This window comes from Stenella coeruleoalba, assembly GCF_951394435.1.
Source record: "Stenella coeruleoalba genome assembly, chromosome: 7".
Classification (NCBI taxonomy): domain Eukaryota; kingdom Metazoa; phylum Chordata; class Mammalia; order Artiodactyla; family Delphinidae; genus Stenella; species Stenella coeruleoalba.
The window spans coordinates 111,424,910-111,442,215 of record NC_137153.1 but is presented as its reverse complement, the minus strand read 5'-3'; the positions used below and the strand labels follow the sequence as shown (position 1 = coordinate 111,442,215).

The window sequence follows — 17,306 nt, the reverse complement described above, 5'->3', positions numbered from 1 at the left end:
CATGGAAGCCTGGTTTTACAGATGCACCAAGTGCTTGGGGCAGCGCTGAGCCACCGCTCCAGGGACACATCCCTGTCCACACTGAAGCACCTCTCCGTCTCTGGGATGCAGAGGCCATATTCGTCTGTGTCTGCAATGGTTTAACTGTGGAGCTTTTACACAAAATAACAGCACTGACTTATTTACAGACAAAGAAAAACAACTTTTTTTCCCCCTTTACCTCTAAAAGAACCTGAATTGCTGTCAGCTGAACTGGTGCCATTTTAACTAGCTTTTTCTTTTCATCTTTCTCTGGCATAGGAAGTCTTTAATCCCTTGTTCATTTTTTTATGTTTTTTTTTTAAGTTTCACGGTCAGTGTAGAAGAGTGTTTCTTGTTTACCATTGTACCATTTTGCTTCGTCACAGGACTCCACAGGTAGACAGTATAAGATGTAGTTTGCCCTTGTTAATACTGTGATTCATGCAAAACTCTCAGCCATAATTATATGCAGGTATAGGTGGTGACTTGTGCATGTGTTCTCACGAGAATTGAGAAACTCCATGTGAGATCTCTTTGTTAGTGATAAGTAATCAAAGTCCTGCTTTGTAAGATGGTGATATTTGCATGAAAAATTCCACCTGGTAGTTTCAGTCATAGGTTCATGGGGAGAGATTTAGCAAGAAAGGGAGAAGGTTGGGAAGAAACTGCCGTCTCCTGTGTCCTTGTTCCATGCCAGACACAGTGCCCGGTGCTGTACCTGTTCTCACTTTTGCACATCCTAAGAATCTCTCTGCCAAGGAGGAGACATCCATATTTGCAAATGGGGAAGCTGAGGCTGAGAGAGAGAAAGTAGTTTGCATTCGGTCCCTCTGCTGTGCTGGGTTTGTCAGACCCCAGAGCCCCTGGATCAGGCTGTGTGGGTTACGCCTAACCCTGCCGCAGTCCCGGCAGAGGTTCCCAGGACCTTTGCCTGAGCTCTTCCTTCTCGGCGCGGCCTCCAGGCCATGCCCTGAGCACTGTGGTGAGGGGACGGAGGGCTCACGTCTGGCAGCCTCATATTTCTCCAGAGGAAAGCTCTGAGTACACTTGCGACTGGGGCTGGGTTACTTAGCCTCTCCGAGGCTCCATTCTCTAATCAGTGAAATTAAGGTAATATTATCCATCTCAGAGAGTTGTGAGAACTAACTGATATAATGGATGTAAAGAGCTTTTTAAAAAATTCTACCAAACATTATTCTTCATAGTGAGTAGTAAAAACAAGAGACAAAGTTTAGATCAATGAAACCCTGACGCTTGCTTAATTATATAAAGAGAAAAGTAATTGGACAGTAGCTTGGTCTTGCTGGAATTTCCTTAGCGTGCTGTTATCAAGCGATATCACATGTGAATCTGTCACATCCAGTGCATTCAGAGTGAAAATTCAGCAGCTCTGTTCAACTTAGGGCCTGAAGAATGTTCTGGATTTCGCCTGATGGATTCCCCCTGGAAGCTCTCTCCTCCTCATGTGGCGTCTGCTTTTAAAATGTGTGGTTCTTAAATGCCACTTAGCCTAATGTTGGAATTAGTTAATATGAAACAACTTAAAGCCCTAGTAGTAATTTACGTTATCAAAGGGAACAAGTACTTCTGGCTGATTTAAGTATCTCTTGCAGTCAGTACATTTTCAGTCTAATTTGTCGTGACTGAAATGTTCTCTTGTGAGATGAGATAGCCCTCTGTTATAGATTAGAAAAATTGAGTAATTTATGAGGGAGAGTCCCAGTAGAAAATGTGAAACCATCATTGATGCTTTTGTTTTCCAATTTTCCTATCATCACTTAGCCAGTCAATTTAGCAACGTTAAAACTGACTTCAAAGAAGACCCAAAGTTTCTAAATTGTTACTAAGAGGAGCTTAAACTAACCAAATTCCTGTCAGATTAACACAAGGAGCAGCATGCAGGAGGCTGTGGAGCAGAGCGGAAGAGCTCTTGAGCTCTAGAATCATGGGGACCTGGATTCAAATTCTAGGTCCGCCGCTACTGGGAGACTTTAAACAAGCTCCTTTGTTTTAAGGAGAAATCAGTTTAGCAGGGGGAAAAGTACGGCTACTAAATCTCACAGTTCGACCACTCCGTACAAAACTACTATTATGTTATCCTCTGAAGAGATGCCTATTGGAAATATTTAATAATAATATCAACCATTGAATGAGCTTCTACCAATATACATGGCACTTGAGCTGTATAATTTTTCATTGTCACGCCTTTGTGAGGGGTGCTCCTGTTTTGCAGATGGGGATGTAAAGGTGTCTCTTTGAGCTTCAGACTCCTTGGGTAGATTCTCCACTTCATAGGAGTTTTTTAATGAGGAGTAAATGAGAAAATCGGTCCCTGACACGTAGGCGCCAAGTAGATGGAAGTGATTATCAGTATTATGTGTGTGTAGAACTGGTAAATTTTCTTTAAAATAAGCTGAGACATCTACCTAAAATTGGCTCTGCCCTTTTTTTCAGCCTCCTTTTGTAGTTTTTATTGAGTGACTTTTTCTAAATCAACATTAGCTTAAAGGCACTCTCAACTGAATACAGCCACATGGGACTGGTGACTTCTTTTCAAACTCCTTGCAAGTGATTAGGGGCGGGGCCATTGTGGGCGCTCAGAGACCAGCAGCATGATGATTGAAAAGCGGCGCCCTTGGCCTAGTCAAGTCCCACTTGGAATCAGGGCACATGTGGTTTTGTTTAACACCATGCTCAGCAGACTCATGGTACAGGTTTGTGACCATGAGACGTTTGTTGTTGATATGTGAGGTCACCACAGTAGGGGTGTTTGTCAACCAAATTAAGCTTCCTCTTAATGACCTAAAATAATTGATTCGGAAGGCCTTTAAATGGGCCATGGCAATGTGTAAGCAAGCTGAAATCTGGCATTTTCTGCACAAATTATTGCATATTGTTGTTTTGTTTGTTTTGCTTTTGTTGGGAAAAATGTGGCTGGACCAAGGGCTGAGAAGGCAGGCAGTGATCCCGAGTTTGAATCCGGGCTCCACTATTTGTCCCTCTGTAACTTGGGCAAGTCGCCGAGCATCTGTGCGTGTATGCTTAACATCTCCATCTGCAAAATGGGGTCACCTGCCTCAAAGTGATGACAATTAGAAATAATATGGCTAAAGTTCCATGCACATTAGTAGGCCCTCACCCAATGGTAGCTATTATTATTAATAAAGTATTTCCAATAGGCATCTCTGAAGAAGAGCACTTAATAATAATTTTATACAAAGTGGTCAAACTGTGATATAGTAACTATTCCTTTTTTTTCCCTTTACTAAACTGATTTCTCCATAAACTGCTCTCCGTACTAAACTTAAACATCCATAGAGAAAAGTGTGACTAAAATTGGAGCCTATAAACCTCTCTCTACATACTGTCTGATTCTCAGCTGATTTCAAAATGAATTTAAAGTTGAATATTTAAAATATATGCCATTTAGGCTACAAAAGAAGTGGGTTTTTTCTTTGCCCATTGGGTTCAGACATTTGTGACCTAAGCTCAGGCCATTGCAGGTAAGGAATGGGGCCACCGTACTATTTTTGTTTACAAACAAAGGCATGGGCTCAGGGCTTTTCCTAAGTATGATCAACAGTGGCAGTGAAGTTGGACGTTATCAACATCCCACAGAATGGTTTATGTGCCCTGCCTAAAATCCTTTCCTCCATAAACCCAAATACCTGACAAAAACTAAAAGCTTCAGACTGGGGCTGCCTAGACTCCTGGACATGTCCTTAACCAAACAGAATATCTGTTAAACCCTGGTGCCTGGGAGTCAATTGTTTTAAAAGATGCAGTGGTAATAAATTTATATCCTGCCTCTTCAGCATTTTATTGAAAGTATTTTGTACTGACCGAACGGGTTAAATTATGAAGCTTGATAAGTACATATGCACATTACCCATCCTTAGCTTTAGAAGAAAAAAAAAGGAAGAAAAAGATAGCTATGATTTTGGAAGTCATCCCAATTTTTAAAAATAAGAGAATTTGGACATTTTGGCATATGGGGTTTTTTAAATGAAATTTCATGGAACTGAAAACAGTCAATTTTAGGTTTCCAAAAATTGTTTTGATTTTCATTGGTATAAATTTGCTGCACATGGTTTTAGGGAAGTTCTGAGAGATGCATTTGGGACTTCGGGGTTGATTTTTTTTTTTTTTTTTTGAGCTTTGCGATTTATTTTTAAAAGGTGATTTTTTTTTCTAACTCAAAGTATAAATCGGAGGAGACCAGAGTTCCATTTCTAGGACAGTTTTTGGTAATGACATCGTTAAGCATTTCCAAACAACTGGACTTGGGGCTGAACTATTGGGCATCATTTCAGCACCGTTTGGACACTGCACAGCAGATCCCTCTCCCCCTCATCTCTGAGTTAGAATCTCGAGGCCAAGTGATTTGGGCCATTCCATTAGCAGCAGCTGCTGGTGATAAGCACTGTGAGAGTCACCTGTGTAGGGTCAGGCTTATTGCACATCAAGGTTCAGCAGTGTCGGAAGAGAGGGAAGATGCCCAGGAGGGGGCTCCAGGCCACCTGCTGTGTGAGGATCAAAGGGTTGAAAGGTCAGAAGGCACAGCTTCCTTAACCATATCTGTCTGTGCAATAGCTATTTCAGATTGTAAATCTTGGCGATTTCATTAAGTCCTCCTGGCTGCTACTGGGGCATTGAAATAATAAAATTTTATATCTGTTGCCTTTCCTGCCTCTGGCAGCCAGGCTGATACATTCTCTGCAAAATGGGGCATCTTTATGAAAACCTTTCCTGGAAGGATCAGAGCAGCCTTAATGAAGCCTCCCTCAAATTAGGAAGTTGGGGTTCCTAGGACCTCATCCTCATGTTTTTTAAAAAGAAAAAAAAAATCACACAACCTGTTTAGCAGCCTTTGGGATTTATGTAGCACCTCTCTTCTGAAAAGCTGGTCCCCAAATATTGCCTATTGCTAAATGCTTAATCGTACAAACAGGATGAGAGGTGAGCTTTCCCAGTGCTGCTGCTTATTAAACAGGCCCTGTTCTAATGACCACAGGGTCCTTTCTTTTAGGCAGCCCCAAGCAACTATACAGATATTACTTCCCACTCAGCAGACCTTTCAGGTGTTTTGAGAGACATGTCTCCTGAATATGATTTTCCAAATATTTTTCCTAGATCTTAAAGTTGTTATGGACCTTTAGGGCTCCTTGGCTCTCGGGCAAGACAAATCACAGTAACGGCTGCCCCTTTACTGCCCATATGTTTAAGACCCCCTGTAGTTTGTTTGAAAAGTTAAGAGATTTTCACAGTGAAGGTGCCATTTCTGAAATTTAAAGTGTTCCTTTTCACTGGGAGATAAGTTCACTCTGATTAAGTCCGTAATTCTCACTAAGCCATGTTTATGGGGGCAATAAACAATGTTTCAGCATGCTTGTTAAATTGGGTTTCCAACCTCTCCACTCTTTAAAAGTTGACATTTCAAATAAAAGGCAGGTGGAGATGGGAGTCCAGGTTTGCTGTGCTTGTGATGAATGAATGATGGCAAGTGGCAGTTGTGGGGGAGGAAGGAAGGCCCTATTTTATGAGAGGGTGACTCCAAACCATTTTGGGACTAGGGAATCAACACCCCCTTAAACCCCAAGTGAAACTCTTAAATTCAAGTTTCGTCATTTCAAATTGGATGGATACTATTTTTGAAATACTGCTGGACGCACTACGCTCATCGTTTAATTTTCACAACAAGTCTGTGCTATAGAAGTGGTGGCTTTGCTTTACAGATGATGAAATTTGGGCACAGAAAGGTTAAGTAACTTGTCCAAAGTCACACAGCTAATAATTAGCAGGACCAGGATTCAAACCCAATTATTTTGTTGTGTGAAATATTTTAGTGTGTACAAATAATAATAATAAGACCCTGCCTTTGGGGTCTTTTTGTTATTATATATCTAGCCTATGATAAGTCTGTGTATGGAGGTTACAAAAGAAATATGTGATCTGGTCACTGTCCTCAGTATTTGCTAAACCAGGAATGTAGACAGGGCTCCACAGAGAGAAGGGGCCCAGGCTCTGGGGAGTGGCAGTCCAAAGCTCAGGTCCTGGCTCTGTTATTACTCTGGACCTGGAACAAGAGCTTCATTTTTCTCTTCTGTGAAATGAGAATAATAACGCCTATTCCATGAGGATCAAATGAAATCAGGTATTTAAAAATATAGTGTTTTCAAACTCGATATTTTATAGATGACAGTGGTGAGTGTTACTGCAGTGTATGTAAATATAGAATGGTTAAACCAGTTACTTTAAGGGAAAAGTGACAGGTACACATGAAACAATTAGAAACATCACTAATCAGGTTTTAATTGAGGATCCAAGTATGTGTTGCCCACTGTACTTGCTTAGGACCAAAGAAGGCCACTTGCTGTGGGAGCAGGAATAGTCAGGAAGGTTTCGTAGAAGAGCAGGCTTTTGCAGGATGGAGATAATCATGGTGATCCATGTCTGGGCCATCTTCACATCTTACCAAGTGCTCTGCCACCTCATCTCTCGTTTGCATTTTGCAGCAGTGGTGAAAGGTGTTGACACCTTCCTTGTCCTCTTTTTACACATGTGGAAACTGAATCTCTAGCAGTAGGAAGGGTGTTTCAATTTGGGGCAAAACCCCAGCAGTGTCAGGCGTGCACATGGGCTCACCCCTCCATTTTGGGGGCCAGAGTGGAGGCCAGAGTGGATGGTGGTGCTGTGTTGGGTGGACGTGTAGAGCGAGCCCCAGAGCTGGCAGAGCTGGCAGAACCAAAATCTCAGACGGAGGCTGGCTGGCACTAAGCTTCTGCCCTGTGGCTGGCCCTTTAGGAAGCACGTGTCCTACCGTAACTCCTTTTAATCTTCTCAACAGTCCTGAAGGTGGGGATCAAGACCCAGTCTCACAGAGAAGGAAACTGATGCTAGAGGAGGCAAAGGGCCTTGCCTAAAGCTACCTGGCTAGTAAGTGAGTGAGCCAGGACACCAACCTTGGGACTCTGCAGCTCTGGGCCATGACCATCCTGAGGAGGCAGCTGGGCAAGCTCTGTGTGAATGGAGATGTTCCACCAGATTGAGATCTTTTCCACTCCATATGACTATGCCTTTTCTTATTGATTATAATTTATTGATTTATAATTTCTTATTGATTATAATTTACCCCACCCTGCCCTACCCACACTCCCACACACACAAGTGGACCGGGAGCCCCTTGAGTTTAGAGATCATGTTTTAGTCATCCATCAGTTTGACATGGCTAGCTAAATGGGTGAATGAATGAATGTCCAATGGATGGATGGTCAGGAAAGGAGGGAAAGCACTACTGAAGAAATAGCCCCTTTGCTGACCTGGGTTGAAAATCTCTGGACTTGTTAATGAGAGTCAGTGCTTACTACCTTGTGAGGAGTGGATTTGGCCTGACCTGTGAGGTGCTTACACCACTTCCCTCCCCTGCCAAGCTTCTGTTTCTGTTTAAAGCACACTGGGAAATTCCAGCAGTGTTTTCAGGGGTCCTCTGAACTGTCAGGCTTAGATTTTTAATTTTGCAGAGCAGGAAGGAGCAAATCAGTGACTCCTGGCTCCAAAGAAAAGCCACTACGTTTATCAACTGCTTGGCAGCTCAGTGACCTTTGGGGCCAGAGGAGGGGAAGGAAAATGTCACTCTTCCCTCTGTGTGTATCTGAGATTTCAGGAGGGAATAGAGAGTTTAGACTACCTGCATATTTGCCTTTCCTCTTCTTGTCCTTTCCACTTTCCTTCTGATTTCTCTTTCCCTTCCTCCTAGGAGGCCAGCAGCTCCCCGTGCTGTTCTTTGTTATGTTCTCATATACATGCGCATGCATTTGAGTACATTTGATGTGGGCTGTATAGTGGAAAGAAAGAACGTTGGCATGGAGAACCCAGATTCAAATCCTTTCTCTCACAAGCATGTGAGAACATGGGCAATCTGTTTAATCTCTTTAGCCTCAGTGTCCTCATCCATCCAATGGGTACAGTATTCCATAGGAAACCCTCTCCCTTGAGAATTTTAATGGAGTCCGGACCAACCATCAAGCCACTTGGTGTGTCCCTGACAAACATCTATTAAATTACAGTTGCTCAGTATGTTTGTGATGGAAACAACGTGTCAGAGCAGTTAGTAAGGTGCATTGGATACTACAGAGTTCTTGGTGTCCATCTGGGTTCAACTGCTATGGCTCCACTGCTGCTAGGCCATAGGACTTTGGACAAGTTACTTCACCTCTCTGCCCCTGCATTTCCTTGTCTCTTCACAAGGGTGTCGTGAGGATTGCGTTAAATGGTACGGCATGTAAGGGCTGGGCCGCGGGAGGAGCACATCAGCTAGCAGCTCTCATTTTCTTACTGTGGGCGTCAGGCACGTGATGGATGCGGAGCGTGTAACACAGTTCCGGGCCGTGCAGGCCCCTGGGAAGTTAGCTGTGCCTCAGTCCACACGTAACCAGGAGTATAGGCAGCCTAAGAGGGGACTGTGTGAAGGCCAGCAATAGTCGTTTAGGGTAAAGTTTAAATGGACGAACTATGAAGATGTAATTTTTGGTTTTGTTTTAACCATATTCCCTACCTTTCAAAACTTTAAAAAAAAAAAAAAACCTGCCAAGAAGTCATACTTAAGTGAGACATAAACTGTAATGCCAGGAGCCATATTACTGTGCCTTTTTCAGAGAGAAACAAACACTGCACTTTCTCTGAGCCAAAGCAAAGCACTCTGTGGACTTCGTAATGCTCTGATTTAAGAGGATGATGCATCCTCTTGAAGCAAAGTGTCTTTGCAGGAAGTCATTGTAGACCCGTGCCCTTTGCTTGGTGGTCTAGATGCTGGTGTCAGAGGTGCTGCCTTAGGTGCTGGCGTGGCCATAGGAGAGGAGACTCCTTACAGGCCTCAGGGGTCACTCCAGCAAGGAGAAGGCCTGCCTGTATAAAATGAAGAGCAAGGATTTGTGCTGGTGATGTAATCCAGGGGATCCCAAGAATGGTCAGGAGCATGTGCTGTCTCCCTGACTGAGCACGGTCCTGCCTGTAGCCAAGACCAGTACCCTGGGCAGATGGGAACATGGCCACATAGGTATAAAATGAATTTTTCCATTTTTTTTTCTTTTTACTTAATCCTGTCACAACCCTATGTAGCACGTGGTCATAGCCCCCATTTTATAGAGGAAGAAACTGAGGTTCAACTGTGTTTAAATAACCTGCCCTGGGTCCTGTAAGTAGGCATTAAAGAAGATAAAACTCAAAGCCCAATCTGACTCCTACTCAGTTCTGCTGCTCTCCCAAAGCAGGCTGACTCAGGACTGCAAATGTCTCTCGGAAGGTACCCAATAATATTGCTGCTTTGCTCCTCAACTGGAGAAGGGGACAGGACTGATTGGAGAAGCAATAGGTGTCCGGGAAGGGTCTACCTTTGCAAACAAATTTTCTGACAGATATATTCTAGATTGAATCCTTTTTATCCATAGAATTATTGCTATGTTGTTTTCATAATAATAATAGTCAATACCCAGTGCTTATTATATGCCAGACACTATTCTAAGTACTATACGTATATTAACTCATTTAACCACCATAACAATCCAGTGAAATCTACATTATTTGCTTTTCCTAAACATTTCACTGAAGTATGAGATTTATGGGAAGCGTACACTCATCCAAAGTATAGAACAGGGTGAGTTTTTACAAGGCAGGCATGCCATGTAACCACCACCAGATAAGAAACAAAACGTTACCAGCCCCCAGAAGCCCCTCTTGTGCCTCCTTGTAGTCATTCTCCCTCTGACCCAAGAGTAACCATTATCCTGGGTGTCAGTACTATTTTAATCTCATCAGACACATGCGGAAACTGAGGCACAAAGAGGTTAAAGGCTTTGCCCAAGGTAACACAATTGTAACTGGCGGAGTTGGGATTCGGACTCGGGCAGTCTGGCTCCAGAGAATGTGCTCATGTCCCTGAGACATAGCCAGGAAAAAACAATAGGTTGGTGGTAGTTTTCAGTGGCACAGAATCATAATAGTGGAGTCATTAGCCTTTGCCTTTAGTCTGAAAATCAGTTGTTCAAATTCGTATAGTCTTGGAACTCTAATCCTACTTTCAAATCGCAAGGATAGAAACTCGCTTTTCAGAGCCTCCCATTCATTGTACTTACTGCAATCAGGTACTGTGTTAAATTCTTTACATGTATTATCCTGCTTAAACCTCCAAACACAGCTGGACGGTAGGTAGTATTATCCCCATTTTATAGATGAGAAAACTGAGGCTCAAAAGTGAAGAACTAACTGAAGGATACTCTGTAGCTGAGGCAAGGCTTGAATCTGGCTGTCTCATTCCAGAACCCACGTCTTAAGCTACCATGGTAATGCCTATCTTACTTTCTATGTCAACTGTGAATTAATTCTACACACGTTAATCATGATAATTTTATGTGATTATTGTCATTGTCATTATTATTGTTACTCCCATCACACTTCCTTGTGCAGACTTTTACATTGGGCTTACATTGTCCATTTGGGCTCACATTGACATCTGTGCCAGGCCTGCCTCCCAGTAGAGTGAGAGGCCACAATATTTAATTCATTCTCCAATTAATGAGCATTTGCCCTGTGTCAGGCACTGTGCTGGGCACTAGGGATGCAGAGACAAATAAGACATAGCTCTGCCCTCACGATGGTCCTGATGAAAGGACAACAGAAGAGATTCACCGTGTGCTGGCTCATTTATTCCATGCATGCCACCTCACTGACACCCCCCCCCCAACAACTCCCATACAAGATAAGGACCCCCGTTCTCAGCTGAGGCAGCGGAGGTGGATCTGGGCCTCTGCTCCTCAAGGTCCAGCACCAGCTTCTTTCCTTCACCTCCAGCCCCCGGCTTCCTCAGCCAGGGAGACAGCACATGCTTCTGACCATTCTTTGGATCCCCTGGATTGCATCACCAGCACGAGTCCTTGCTCTTCATTTTATGACCTGGTTCTAAATCCTGTCTTTTGTCACTAGCTGCCCAATCCCCTCCCTAGATAGGCAGGGTGAGCCCCATCTGTGCAGAGGACTGGTGTGGTTTGAAAAGGTACAGCTGATACTTTATATTTTAGCACAGGAGTTGAGGGGACCCATTGTTTTCATACAACCAACTTTAGAAAGTAAGGTTCAGTAGAATCTTCTTGACTCGAGAAGATACACCGAAGGCATAGTGATCCTCAAGTGGACCCCACTTTTACATAGGGATGTATATCATGGGCATTGGATTCTATATTTATCCTAGAAGGGTATGAGTAGAAAAAAAGTTTAAAAAACCTTAGGCTAGACAAAAAAGGAAGGAAGCAGGGAGCCAAACACAGCTGCAAATCAGAATTTACATTGGTGATGGTTCAGGGCAGAATTACCTTGTCGTGTGGCATTTGGTCACCATCATTCATGCGTTGTTATTTTTCGCTGTCTGTTATGACTTTATTCTGTGTTCTGGACATAACGCTAATATGTTTATCAACTCATTGTGCTGTAATTTATACACAGCAAACCATCCATTTAAAGTGTACGATTCAATGAATTCTGAGTTTTATACATTCATGAAACCATTACCAATAATGATATAGAATATTTCCATCACCCTCAAAAGACCATTCTTTTTTTTTTTTTTTTTTTTTTTTGCGATATGTGGGCCTCTCACTGTTGTGGCCTCTCCCGTTGCGGAGCACAGGCTCCAGACGCGCAGGCTCAGCGGCCATGGCTCACGAGCCCAGCCACTCCACGGCATGTGGGATCTTCCCAGACTGGGGCACAAACCCATGTCCCCTGCATCGGCAGGTGGACTCTCAACCACTGCGCCACCAGGGAAGCCCCATCCTTTTTTTTAAAAAAATATTTTGTTGCAGTGTTTTGGGGTTTTTTAAAATAAATTTATTTTATTTATGGCTGCATTGGGTCTTCGTCGCTGCACACGGGCTTTCTCTAGTTGCGGCGAGTGGGAGCTACTCTTCGTTGCGGTGCGCGGGCTTCTCATTGTGGTGGCTTCTCTTGTTGCGGAGCACGGGCTCTAGGCGAGTGGGCTTCAGTAGTTGTGACTCGCGGGCTCTAGAGCGCAGGCTCAGTAGCTGTGGCGCACGGGCTTAGGTGCTCCGCAGCATGTGGGATCTTCCCGGACCAGGGCTTGAACCCGTGTCCCCTGCATTGGCAGGCAGATTTTTAACCACTGCGCCACCAGGGAAGCCCCATTCATTTTTGTTTAAATTTTATTTTATCTTGAGCTTCTCATGTGCCAATCACTAGTCTACATGATTTAAAAATGTTAACCCATGTAATCCTCTTCACACGCATGAGGTGTAAGCACTGTATACAGAGGAGAAAACTGAGGCACAGAGAAATGAAGTGAAATACCCAAGTTTACACAGCTGGTGAGTGGCGGAGCTAAGTGAGAACTCAGACAGACTGGCTTCCGGATCCTGTGGGCTTCCTCTCTAGGCTCTACTTCCTGTCGTTCGTTCATGCATTCATTCATAAATTGCCTGCTGTGGGCCAAATCTTGAGGTAGGAGCTGAGAATACAGAGATCTGTCTTGGTGGCCCCAAAAAACCCACAGACCAGGGAAGGAGTCAAATGCCTGTATTAATGACTCTAGATTGATGTATTTTTCTGGTTGTGGGAGTAAACCATAGGCTACCATGGGGAAAGGCAAACTTTCTGCTCCCTCGGGCCCTTTGGGGTAAGGTTAGCCAGGCTCCACTGAGGTTCCGAGAAACATTGAGGGAGACGGGACGGACGGGCAAGAGAGCCGCTGTTGGTTGAACGCCTCTTATGGATGTCCTGGCAGTCTTGCTAACTCTTCTACGTACATTCACTTATCTAATCCTCACGACAACTCTATGAGGTGGGTACTATCGTGATCCCCATTTTACAGATGAAAACCTGGAGAATTTATGAGATTGAGCCTGTATCCATTCAGCCGCCCTGACCACCTCCCATATTCTGATTTTTCCCTTTCTTGTCCCGAAAGGCAGAGGTCAGACTAAGTCTGTCCGTGACAAAGTATAAAGGGAAAGACATTTTTGATTAATAATATTTATGGGAAGATGCCATTTTTGTGTGTTTCTCTGTGTAAGAAATGCCATTTGGAAAGCCGGTGTGCATGTCAGTATCATTTTTTTTTTTTTTCATTCTGAGAAAAAGCCTATAGAGTCTGGTGGGGGGAGGGTTTGCAGCTGGCAGGAGCTTTGGCATATGTTGTAACTAAAAAGAGAGGGAATGTGTTGGTGGGACGAGCTACCGGAGAGCTGTCTCGGTGTGCTGCGGTACTAGTAAGTGTTTTAATTGGGTAGGGTTTTTGGAGGACTATTTTGACATCTGCTCGTGTCTTTGCTGATTTTTCTTCACTTAGAGTAGGAAACACAAGCTGTGGATAAAATGACTTTAAAATAATTGGAAGTAAAGATATCTCTCTCAAAGTCGGATTTGAGAGGGACATTTCTTTAAGAAGTGGAAAGGAAATTCCACTTCTAGGAAACCATGCTAAAGCACAAGGCTTTATGCCTACAGATTTCACAACAACATGATTTATAATAATTTCTGAAAAACTGGAAATAGCCAACAAAAGGGGCTTAATTGGGTTTGTTTCTATGAAGTGGAACATTTTGTAGCAATTAGCAATGATCTTTACAAAGCTTTTAATAAAGTGAAATATTGCTTATATTGTAATAAATGAGAAAATCAGAAAGAAACATTACAAATTGTTTCAGCTGTGTTTTAAAAAGTAGGGATTGGGGCAGAGGGTTGTGGAAGGAAATACACCAAAACATTATCTCCAGGTAGAGGGATTAGGATAACCACAGTTTTCTTCTTTGAACTTTTTTGTCTTTCCCATTTTTTTTTACATATGTAATTTTTATGATACAAAAGACGTGTCATTTTGCGTGAGAGAAAGCACGCCCTCAGGGTGCTGGTGTAGCTGCATGCCCTACGTAGATACTTGTTCTGAAGTCTGAGCAACGGGTTTGAGGACATCTTCAGAAGAGTCAGACTGGGTTCAGAAGTCAACTCTGCCACTCCCTAGCTGTGTGATTTGGACCAGTTTCTTTGACCTCTCTGAGCCTCCTCCTTACCACAGAGCTGGTGATACCTCCCTCATAGCATGGTCAGGGTTAAATGCGGTCACCCAGTAATGGCCCAGTTTCCTTCTCCATCAGCACCGCCCACTCCATCCCCCAGTTTGAGGGGCTTTGTTTTGTTTTTTGCCTTTCTTCATTCCTCTTGTTTCCTTGAGCCTTTCAGGGATAGGGCACCATCCGGCCAAGCTGGCCTCCGATTCTTTCCTTGGGAACATGAGCTTCAGGAAGGCCCTTGAGTCCCCGCCAGCCCCTTTGGAAGAGGCCTTACCACCGGGAGGGCAGCATTGTCCTATGAGAGGAAACTGTGCCGACCCAGCTCCTCCTGGAGCCTGGTGCACGGGCATTTTGGTTACTAAGGGGACCCTGGCCTGCTAAGTCAGAAGAAAGAGCCAGGTTTTTTCCTCTTCTTCAGCCTGCTGCCATTGTTCAAAAAGTAAACACTCCACACAGCTTAAGCAGCAAGTCCTCCAACCAGGAGTGGGAAGAAATCAAAAGCCCATTCCAGCCCAGCCGTGGAGAGCCCACAAGGGCTGGTCTGTGTCACTGGGCCCCCACTGGGAACGCAGAAACAACACCCAATTCTGGTCCAGAATCAACAGCCCTGTCTCTGGGCCTTTCAGACCGAGGCTTCTCTCCAATGGCCAGGCCCCTTGCCTCCATCTGTTTGGGGCTCTCTGGAGCTCTTTGGAGGTCAGATGAGGCAAAACTGGCGATTGTGAGGTGCAGCGACCCTCAGCTCAGTCCTCAAGGCCTGGAGTCACCGGCTGAGTTCCGGAGCCCCCGTGGCCCCTTCTCCGATTCCGTGTCCAGCGCCAGTCTCAGCCTTTGAAGTGAGAGCCCAGCAGTTACCAAGAGGGGCCAGAGGATTTTTGCCCTTAGGCCACTGCCGCTACAGTTTCCAGACTGGCCGTGGGTGACGTGTATATTATAAAAGCAATAATAATAGCGACTGTGAGGCCTACTGTGTGCCCAGTGCTGTGCACACACCGCCTCTGATTCGCACAGCAGCCCCGGGGAAGAGGGCTGGGGTGGGGTGAGCAGTCACAGCTATCTTCTCGATTTTACAGATGAAGAGGCCAGTTAGTAGCCACATAACCTTGGGCAAGCCACTTCACCTCTCTGAGCCTCAGTTTTTCGTCTCTGAAATGGTGATCCCTCACCTCCAGCTGCTGTTGAAAATGAAAGAATCTGTGTGAAAGTACTTTGAGAGCTCTGAAGTGTGATGTAAGTGAAAAAGGTTCTTGTTGAGGCTGTTTTGTAACTTCCTGCTCGTGCACTGCGAAGTATTTAACCTGTCGGACTGCAAAGTGAGGCAGCTAAGGAGCCCTGGACAATTCACCATGAGGCTTAATGTTGTCAACTGTAAAATGGGATTGTGCTTTGTGAAACACTAGTTATCAATGCTGTTTGCTGATAGCTTTTTACCCTGTGAATAAAGCAGTCAGTTAATATCAGTTTTGGGGTTTGGAGGAAAGAATAAACTTCTAAGTAGGCAAACCTGTCCCTCCCCTGCGGCTCTCAGCCCACAGGAAGCATTTAGTAAATGTATGAATTGATTGATAGGTTTGTGGACTGACTAGCCGCTGGAAAAGTCAACAGCAGAAGAAATTTGAGGCTCCTGGTCTTGTTGAGCCGAAGGGTTCCAGGATCCTGCCCTCTGGGAGTGTTATTTCAACCCTGGGAGGCTTCTGACCAGCATGGTTCCAACCCTCCTGCTGGGAAGAATCTCAAAATGTTTACTTAGGTACGAAAATTCTGTCCTAGAGGCTGGGATTTGAGACAACAAACATCAACCGATATTAATGAGCCCTTACCAAGTGCCAATCATTTTTTCTTTTTTTTTTGTGGTACGCGGGCCTCTCACTGTTGTGGCCTCTCCCGTTGCGGAGCACAGGCTCCGGACGCGCAGGCTCAGCGGCCATGGCTCATGGGCCCAGCCGCTCCGCGGCCTGTGGGATCTTCCCGGACCGGGACACGAACCCGTGTCCCCTGCATGGGCAGGCGGACTCTCAACCACTGCGCCACCAGGGAAGCCCGTGCCAATCATTTTGTTGGGTGCTGGTTATTATGCAGTGCTGAACCAAACTGATGAGCCCCTGAGGGAGGGGGCTCCTGGGGCCAGCAGGGGGAGGCAGGCAGGCAAAGGGGTGCTAGGGCTCAGAGCAACAAGGATGGCAGAGGTCAGTTTCACTGGGGGTATCTGATGACGAAGAGGTTGAGGTGCAGTGCAAGAATATGAGCTGTGGAGGTGGCCGGTGCTGCGTTACCTCTGCCACTCACCTCACCTCTCTGAACCTCATTTTCCTCAAGTTACCTAACATGAAGGTAATAGTGTGCACTTTGCAGGATTTGATAAGAATTAAATGAGAATTAGTAAGTAAAACATAGAGCAAGCACTAGTAGGCATCTACTACACTTTAATTGTTGTCCATTTCCAGGGCATTAGCAAATGGGTCTTTCTGCTTAATCAGGACAAAATGAAGGTTCTAGACTCTAAAGAAATGAGCTTTGATATATGATGGGGTAAGAGGATTGAATGAGATTGGAAGTGGTAGGTAGGCAGGAGGGAAGTAGAGATGGATTCTAGCGGTGGGTAAACAGTGTGATTGAAAACTAGCTTACATACAGTCTTATACTTCTACAGACGATGGACAGTTGCTCCCAGATGGTGGGCTCTTCTTTTCTCCATACTGTACCTTCATCCTCTCACCAAACACGAGCACCTAGTAGGCACAAGTCTCCCTTACCCTTCCTACTACTGTACCAGTAGAATAACGAGTTATGGCCAGAGCCTCGGAGCCATGATTCACTAGCTGGATTTCTATGGAAAATGGAACCAGTTTGAAAGTGTGACCTTTCTACTTAATGTTAAAGAGAAATGTTAATGTGTTAACACTAGGCTGTACAACGTATTCCATACCCCAAAATGCCAAGAGCCGACAGAGATGGGCAAGTAGTCTTTGGTAAATGAGAGGGGATGGGTTGAATGGGGCTGTCATAAGACCCTAGCTGTATATCAGAGTTCCTGGAACCAGAGGTTTAGACTTCAGCTTCTTCTTCTTCTTCTTCTTTTTTAATTTGAAAATATAGGAAAATAAATCATGTTGGGGTGTAAAGATCTCTCCCCCTAGCTGTGTGACCTAGGGCATGTTAACTTAGTCTCTGAAACCCTTTCCACTCCTGGGACTTGGGGATGACCATACAAGC

General features: G+C 44.6%; 1 protein-coding gene across 6 annotated transcripts in view; it reads left to right on the top strand.

The window, feature by feature from the left end:
* DENND1A (DENN domain containing 1A) overlaps positions 1-17,306 on the top strand; it is a 494,445-nt gene that overhangs the window by 296,569 nt on the left and 180,570 nt on the right. The window lies entirely within an intron of this gene.